The following is a 9,659-nucleotide window of genomic DNA, read 5'->3' on the forward strand; positions in this document are numbered from 1 at the left end:
ATGGTACTCTATTGCAGTAATGGCCTCCACTTGTCACCTCCCACACTGACTCCAGGCTTGGCCATATGACTTACTTTGGCCAATGCAATAGCAAATATGACGTAAGCAGAAAAGCTTGAAAAGCACTTGCACTGTGGGGTTTCCCTTTTTGCTGGTCCTGCGATCACTGTGATTGTCCCCCGAAAAGAAGTCCACTCTAGTCTCCTGGAGGATGAGTGATCACATACAACTGAGCTGAGTTATCTCTGCTATAGCCCCCAAGCCCAAGCACACTTCTGGTGGTCATCCTAGACCAAACAGCTCCAGCTAAGACACTACCTGACCACAGAGATCACCCAAACTGATTCAGACCAGAAGAATTGCCCAGGGGATCTTGTGGCTCAAGAGAAAGAATAGAAGTTTGCTGTTTTTAGGTCACTACGTTTTTAAGTAGTTTATTAGCAGCAAAATCATTTAATTGATGTATCATTGTATCTCCAGTCCGTAGCAAGATCCCTGGAACATAATAGATGATAGATACATACTCCAAGAAGTCTGAATCTTTATTTAATGGCCTTAAAACACTATGTGGTTGGATTAATTGCTAAAACTTAACGTTTTGAATAAGAAAACACTTTTCTTCAGCGGTTACTATAACATGAATTATCTGATATGATTTTTTTCTGCCTTGGTAACAGTGTGATAAATACTATTTTCTTAAACTTGTGTGTGATTTATAAGCCATAAAGATCAGGTATCATTTTGGTTCTGTGTTAATTTTGAAATTTTAGTTTGCATGAGTTAATTACTAATTATGAAAGACAGGAAAATAGTTTTGCATACCTATCTACATACACACTGAAAACTACATGTATATATGCATATGTGTGTATTTATGTGTGCATATGTGTATGTACGTATGTGTATAGATGCAAGTGGTTAAATTTTACGATGTGAGGATTAAATAAAATTATATGGTTTGGAGAGCAGTCACAGTTGAGACAAAAAGTTGGCTAAAACCAGCTGTGGAGAAATTTGAACATACCTTGAAGACTGACATCCCACTCAAACACCACAGTCCTTAGAGTACTTACTACGACTTATAAGGCCCTACATATAATGTTACTCTCTGACTCCATTTCTAATTACTCATCTCCTCGTTCTCTCCACTATAGCTCTGATGGTCTTCTTTTTGGTCTTTAAACTTGCCAAACATGCTCACCTCAGGGTCTTTGCACTTACTAATTCCAATGCCTGGATACTTTTCCCAAATAGATTTACGGTTAACTCACTCACTTCCTTCAGGTTTTTGCTTAATAACCACTTTCTCAAGAAGACCTTCCCTGGTTGACCTATTTAATTTCTCAACTGCCCTTCAGGATGTCTCTGATTTCTCCCACTTCTCTGATTTTTATTTTCTCCTTAACACTCATCACTGTATCACATACTATATATTTTACTTATTTATCTTCTTTATTGTCTACCTCCCCACACCAGAATATAGCCAAATAAGGATAGGAATTTTACATAAAGGTTTACTACTTTACCCTCAATACCTAGAACAGTGACGGACGTGTAATAAAGTCTACTAACATTTGTTAAATAAACGAAAGACAAGGGTTTTTATTCATAGGTGTTTCAGAGTCTTGTGAATTAGCTGGACATCTTACGGAGCTTTGGTGTAAATGTAAAGATAATTGCAGTTGTATTGGGAGAGGGTCTATGGTTTTCAGCAGATTAACAGATTACTTGGAGCCGGAACCCAAAATGCTGCAAAGAGTTGATCTAAAGAATTTAAAATATTTTTTGAAATGCAGAGTTGAGAGGTATTGAAGTTTTTGATAAAGAGACAAGCAAGAGAAGAATGGTGTTGAAGGAAGATTAAGCAGACAGAATGATGGATTCAAGTCAGGATAGATTAAAGGCAAAGAGACCAGTCAGGAGGTTATTATAGTAAATAAGACAAGAATTAATGAGGTCTTGAACTGGAAGCATGGTTTTGGGGAATGAAAAGAAGCATTCAATCTCATTATGTTCAAATACTGTCAGTAACGGCTACTATGTTACAGTGTGATAGCATTGCTGAAATGGAAATCAAGTATCATAGTAAGAGAAAAATATTCTTTTTTAAAACTAAACAAAAGTTCAAATAGTGGGATTTTGTGGGCTGAGATAACCTCACTGCATTAAAGAGAGAACGCTTTCACCACCAATGCCCCAACCAATTCCAACTTTAATCCAACAGTCATCTTTTCTCTCTGCCTACCAGCGCCACTGTGAATGCTTTTGACTGTCAGAAAGATGATGGGACATTATTTGCTTAGTCCCATTAGAGGTACTGGAATAAGACAAAATACTTACTGATGAGTAACACATTACTTACCAGTTTTTACTCTTTTGATTAGCCATGAATATACTTAAATATTTTCACTTTCGGCTAGAAAATTAATGTTATTTGGAAAATATCTTAATGGAAATTATTTGAAATATTTCACTGAATTGTTCCCTGCAGCAGAGAGAAATAAACATGTCACCTTGAGAACTGACCTCTCACCTTAATTCTAAGTCCTATGTTTTATGTGCATTTTGTGCTCTCATCAATAATTTATCTGTGTAATTTCAGTAGAAAATAATACTTAAAACTATTCATTGGTTAAATTCTCATGGAAAAATTCTTTAAGAATATTGATGCTATCTTTATAAACCACCAGGACCATGTTAGATACTCAATTTTGGAAACAAAATGGTAAAGAATTACTTTCATTGTCTCAAATTGTTGCAAAAGGGCCACAATATACGGTGAATCATGAGCTAACATAGTTAATAATCAGAAATGAACTAATGGCAATGTTAGCTGCTAGTATTTGAGAAATTGTTAGTATTGCAATGTAATTCAGCAGTTGGGAAGAAGATGCTCTGCACACTTGAATTTCTTTGCACACTGCTGTGAATTTGATGCCCTTACTGCTCTGTTCCTACAGGCCCAAGTCAGGAGTCCCTTCTCTTCCTTGAGCATGTCCTAGATTCTTATCTTGCCCCTTGAACTTACCTGTCCAGGTGCTATATTCCTTCGACTTCTGCAATTTGATATGTAACTGATCCAGTGCATATGTCCCTTATACTATGTTCATGGATGTTCTTCCAAAGGAGGTCCCCACCCCTAAACATAGGTATATCCCTTCCTGAATGCCTCTCACTTCAGGCCCTTCTTCTCCACTCTCAATGGTACTTCTCCATCTCAATCGGCTCTTTACATCTATGTCCTAACTGCTTTCTCAGCCCTCAGCATTAAAATTTACCTTCCACGTTGCTGGAAATTTGATCACACTATTAACTTTCTCATTTCCCATTACCTTCACAGGTTGTGCTATTTATTTTTTTCCCTGAAACATCATGCTTTTCTCTCTACCTGCTAAATGCACTCATTCCTTGTCTTAGTTTCACTGACTCCCTTCTCTTGCCTAAGCAGATTCTTTTTTTTAATAAATTTACTTATTTATTTTTAGCTGTGTTTGGTCTGCGTTGCTGCGTGTGGGCTTTCTCTAGCTGCGGCGAGCGGGGGCTGCTCTTCGTTGTGGTGCGCAGGCTTCTCATTGCGGTGGCTTCTCTTGTTGCGGAGCACGGGCTCTAGGCACACGGGTTTCAGTAGTTGTGGCTCGCGGGCTCTAGAGTGTAGGCTCAGTAGTTGTGGCACATGGGCTTAGTTGCTCCGCGGCATGTGGGATCTTCCCGGACCAGGGATTGAACCTGTGTCCTCTGCATTGGCAGGCGGATTCTTAACCACTGCACCACCAGGGAAGCCCCTCCTAGGCATATTCTTCCTTCCTGTGTTTCTACTGAACATTATCTCATTACATAGTAATGGTTAGACAATTTCTTGGTCATCTTTTATCTCCAATGTGTAACATAGTGATTGGTGCATAATTTGGTTTTTACAGTGATAATACCTTTAATCAAATGATGATTCAAATGATGGAAATTCCAGGTTACATATGTGAGAAGGGAAAGTAATGTCTTTCAAACTGTGCCAGATATGTTTAAGGCAGGCTTAATCACTACTATTCAACCGGTACATTTAGGAAACAATCAGCCCTTGGCTGACTCATTGTCTGGGTTCTGGCTCCCGTAGTGAGGCCATGTGGACACCTAGGAACGAAAGATGAGGGAAGGAAAAGTTTTCAGGAATGAATCAAGGAAACTGCTACTTGGCTTCTGCAACCTCATGCATAATGGCTTCTGGAAGTACAGACAGCTGGGCAGGAAAATCACTGGCTCTCAAGGGAGAGAAACAAATGCTAACCATTTTAATCCTTGCTGTGACTATGCAGGTAAAAAAAAACAAACAATAACAGCAAAAACCCAGCCTCTCAACAAAGAGCTACTTGGCTCCCTCTGTACCAAGGAAATGTCAGCAGCCATGACAGCTTCCTTCATCCAGGTACTGCTTTCTGGAACACAAATCTTGGACCATCTCAGGAACTCTTGGCTTCCTGACAAGACTCATCTAATCTCACTGTCTACTCAAGCTAACCATCTGGAAACGAACCTGCTTGCTAAGATGAGCCACCTTGTGTGTACACATCCAGACACACTGGCACTGTAGCCCTGGTCCAAAACCAGGGTTTCTGTATCTTGAACCTAGAAGCATATAATGGGTCCAACTGCTAGAGTTACAGAAAGTGCTCTACATTTCTGGAATGAACCCCTAATACCTATGAACTAATATTAAACTGAATTTCATTTGTTAAAGGGTCAAGTTTCCTTAAAAAATGAAATGATTGTTATTTTAAAATAATGGCATTCAAACATTAATGAATGTATGTATTATAGATGCTCTTTAATATATAAACATAGTCTCTGTATTTTTACATAAAACCGAACTTGCAACATACAGTAAATCTACTTTTAAAAACATATTCCACATTTCTAGTTCCCTTTTTATGACTTCTATATCTTATAGGAGACAAGCAATGAAGCCATTTCATTAAGAGTTGTATCGAAAAAAAAAATTGTTACTTTTGTCCTCCCCTTCCCACAATCTCATGAGAATCTGAGGACTATGTGAAAAACAAAGTATTCAGTGATCATTGATTCAATGATTCCCTCTCTCCTTTCCCTTCCTGGCAACATCTGTAAATCATGCTTCATATAAGTTTTGAAAAAAATAAGAGGGACACTAAAATAATTCATATACATAAACATAACAGTATATTATTTGATCTTTACATTTTGCCCAGTATTTATTTTACTATGCTATCATTTGTTTATAAGTTTCAAAAATGGGTCTGTGTAGTTCTAAGAAATAGATTCTAAAATAGGATTACCAGAGCATCACCCAACAGAAATAGCACCAATTAAGGAATCTGTTTATCTAAAATTCATCTAGCTCTACTCCACTAGGAATGGAAAGATAAATCCTTGGCTCTCGTCCTCAATATTTTATAGAACCCTGCTTCCTTCTGAGCACGCTCTGTATTTTTAAAAGCTTGGGATCATATTACAAAGTTACATGGTAACTATATTTCCATTCTATGTAAATAGCTTAACATCTAAACATATTAGCTGAGCAATACTTTCCTTGATAAAGGAAGGAAGGAAGGAAGGAAACCTAAATCGGAAATTAGAAGAGGATTTGCCACTGTGCTCCCATGCCAAAGCCACACCATCTTCAGTGGACAACAGCAGAAGTGCTCTCATCTTGGGACCTAGTGCCGGCATTTGTGGGTTTTGTTGGCATCACCCAGGTCAACCTCAGCCGGAAGCAGTGGTGATAGAGGTGATAGTAGGTGGCAGTGGTGCTGGTAGAGGCGATGAAGAGGTTTCCTATGGGTTACTCAGAATGGAGGTCTCAGAATAGACGGCTTATCCAAGAGTACACATGAGCCACTTCTTGGGACTCTGCCTAGTATGTGAAAAAGTCTTTGAAGAACATAAAATACTATGTTTTCAAAGAAATAGTTTTACTTAGTCTGAACATGACACCATATTTATACCTAGACTGGAGTAACTAGAAGAAATGGAAATTACATTTGTGAAAAAAAATTTTTTTTCTAGAGGAAATTAGACTGGTAAAAAATAAGACTTATATTTCAAAAAGTGATTTGGGGGGAAAATATTCACACTCAAGGAGGCCACAAAATCCAATGCCAAAAAAATAAAAGCCAATGTCTAGCTTTGAGATCACTTTTACTAGCAGTCAATGTAAGATATTTGTGAGAGATACAAAGACTCTGAGCACTCCTAAAATCACAGTACATTTTCCTCTGCCACAGCCCTTCATAAATGTAATAGTCCCATGAAGTCTACTGAACGGCACTGCTCTTCCAGTTGATAACTTCTTGTAGACTTTTCTTTACAGACATGTATTCATTCTTTCCCCTCTTTAAAAGTTTATATAATAGTTTAAAGCTTATTAGAAGAAAATAAAATCCTCCTTTCTTGAGAGAACTTACGGCTACTGATTAGAACTAAACTTCACTCTTAAAGGGAAGAAAGGACCGGTGAGAGCAGATGCAAACACTTCACCTTTTGCTTACTCATTTCAGCTCAGGTGAGTTTTATAGTAAACTAAACTCAAAGCAATTTCATTTGAACTTCTCAGTGACCTTTCTGAAATTGGGCATTGGCAGCTTGTGGTACTTCCTAGAGGAACTGGCCGTATTTCAAAACACCAGCGTAATTGGCGCTCCTTCCAATAACCTTTTCAGAGTCACAAGGGTAAGTGGAAACAGAGCAAAGCAAATATTCACAATGGTCTTTCTTGGACAAGGTTAAAGTCTTTTTTTGTCTGTTTGTTTTGTTTTATTGCGTGGTTGTTTTTCATAAGAGGGAGCTTTGCCCGTAATTCTGTCAATCTAGAACCTTTTATAAATATGGAGATAGAACAAAGTCAATCCGGCATTACATGTATTTCCTGTATTAGAATCACTATAAGAGACACACACACAGAAAAAGAGTAACTAGATCTGAACACAAAAACACCCATTTATTAAGTCTCCTCGTGGTCAGAACACTACAAATGATATAGCTACGTGTTGAAAGCAAGAAACATCAGGGTGCTTTTTTATTTTTCTTAACTGGTATGCACGTCATGGGGCCGACAGTGACCGTTCTATTCCTCCATGACCTGCTAATTACTGGAATACACGACAGTAAGTTAATTGCGTATATGTTTTTGTTTAATCCTCGGCATAGGGAGAATTGAATGGCTCTTGCTTCTGGCCCACTGTGTTTTACCATCTGGATGCCCACAAACTGCAGGAAGTGCCCCTTCCTCCAGAAGAAAAAATAAAAGATAAATGCTTTTGAACACTACCTTATGCCTGTTTAAACATCAATTTCTGACTATACACAGTAGCTTCTTCTACCCCTCCCCCTCATTCTGTTCGTTTCCCTCCCTCCAACTATCCTGACAAGAGAAAGAAGGAAATCTTACCTGTACCGCATGCCCATTATGATCCCCGGTGGGGTGCCATTAAATAGTCCCCTTTCTGAGTGGGTCTAATTGGCCGATATATGGTGCTTTCTATTGATGCTTTTTCGTCACTACAGAGTTCGGTGTACTTACGTGTATATAATTCATCACACGAAAGTCACTTTCTTCACCCTTATTGTCCTGCCGTTTAAATAGTTATTCTATATGAATTTCCATGTAATTAACTGGTTTGGTCGCAATTTCAAGCACTTCAGAAAGACAAAGGGAAAACTGAAAAACGCCACATTTGTGAATTGGCTGACATTCAGAAGCATTACTTGTCGTTTCCCTAGACCACCAGATGTCAGCCTAAATTGAAGAACGGAAAAGAAACCCTGTATCATAGTGTTAGTGTCTAGTGTGCCAGATGGAGTTTTGCACAACCCTGCAGGAAGAGTTAGCCAGCAGTACTTAAAATTCAGCGTTAGAAATAGCACAAGTGACACTGCATGCACTGTAGCATTTTTTGATCATGGAACTTAATTGTATCGTAGATCACTGATAGCTTAATGTATGAGGATTGACTTTGTTAATTCAAGCAGTTCAAAAGTCACTGTTAAAGCTTCAGTCCATTTAATTGTATCTGACTTAAGCTTCACTCAGGCTCTCACAAGACGAATGGCTGCATAGAGGTAATACATTTTTATCTTTTCTGCTGTTTATCCATTTATTTCTACATGTATCATTTACTGTGATTTACATTTCAATGAGCAGTATTAGATATATGAGGCAGATTTTTCTTTTAGCTCTCAGTTGAGCTAAAAAAAAATGCAAATATTAAACCATTTTAAAAATGTGTCACTTTTGATTTCACTACCATGGGAGAACCAACAGCCCTAGAAGGTTAAGGTTTTCTTTTCAAAATTATCATCCATCTCAAACTGAGAGATTACAGGTATTACTTCTTAGGACCAAATTGTTGTGGGCTAATCTAACAGAAGTGGTCTGCTATATTTTTCATTAATATATGCAACATTAAGCATGAGGGAAATGCCATGAACACATGCATTAAGAAAAGCAGTCAGGAATACGTTTAATTTTACTACCTTTTGAATTTAACATGGGAGCATGAATAATATATTACACATGAGCCAGTGCGTGTGTGTGTGTGTGTGTGTGTGAGAAAGAGAGAGAGAGAGAGAGAGAGAGAGAGAGGAGAGGAGATGAGATATGTATGTTTTGCCCTGTTGTTAGTTTATTTAGGATTCAATCTTGCTCAAGCTGACTCTCATCACTGATGTATCAGTGAAATGAGGTTTTTCTCCCTCTGTCTCTTCACTTTCTCCTTGAATTTTTAACCCTGATGTTTATTTGAACACCAGTAGCCAGCTTCTTATCTTTTTTCACCCCACTGAGCTATGAAAGCCAAATTCCCTTTGAAGCCAATGATAATAATGGTAATAAAACCTCAGGTTTGCTTATCATTCTGAAAATAAGAGCGCTTAAAATATGCTACAGACACAATCTTGTTAACCTCATAACAAAGTCCTTTTTGACTTAGTGAATGCGAATTTCATAAAGGTTAAAGGCCTGCTCCATGCTTGCACAGTATATCGATGGCAGGATCAAATCAAACTCCTTATTTTATCTCAACGGCGGCTTCGACATCTGAACTTCGTTTAAATCAGATCAGCAGGAAAGAGGGACAAAATAAGAAGCCGGCCCTTTATCCAGTTTTACTTAATCCTTAATAAGGAAGTCTTTTATAGTGATTTTCTGTGGTAGAAAATAAAATCTGAAGACTTAAGTTTGATTATGTCCTACATATTATGTTTGTATATTTTGAATCTCAAACATCTAATCTATATGTCTTCCATTTTTAGCAAATATTATAATAACCCAGAGGCATATTAATCTCTAGCACATTACAAACAGCCTAGGGTACAGATTTTGTATTATTTACAAAATAAAAAATAATCTTCAAATGGTAGAGATACTGCTATCCAAAAGAGGATAGAATATTCTTACTTCTTTCCCAACATAACCACAGCATACATTAAGGAAAAGTATAGATTTGATTTGCTAAATGTAATTTCAGAAATAAATTACAAAGAAAATCACAGGCAAAATGCCCAATACAAGCCTATGTGAATTATTCATGCCCACAGGTGTGGAGGGGACATAGGGGCCCTGTTACCACAGGTGTGATTAGAGACTGAGTCTGAACACATGCTTTCAGGAACAGGGAGGTAACAGTATACCACAC

Source organism: Stenella coeruleoalba, assembly GCF_951394435.1.
Source record: "Stenella coeruleoalba genome assembly, chromosome: 4".
Lineage (NCBI taxonomy): Eukaryota > Metazoa > Chordata > Mammalia > Artiodactyla > Delphinidae > Stenella > Stenella coeruleoalba.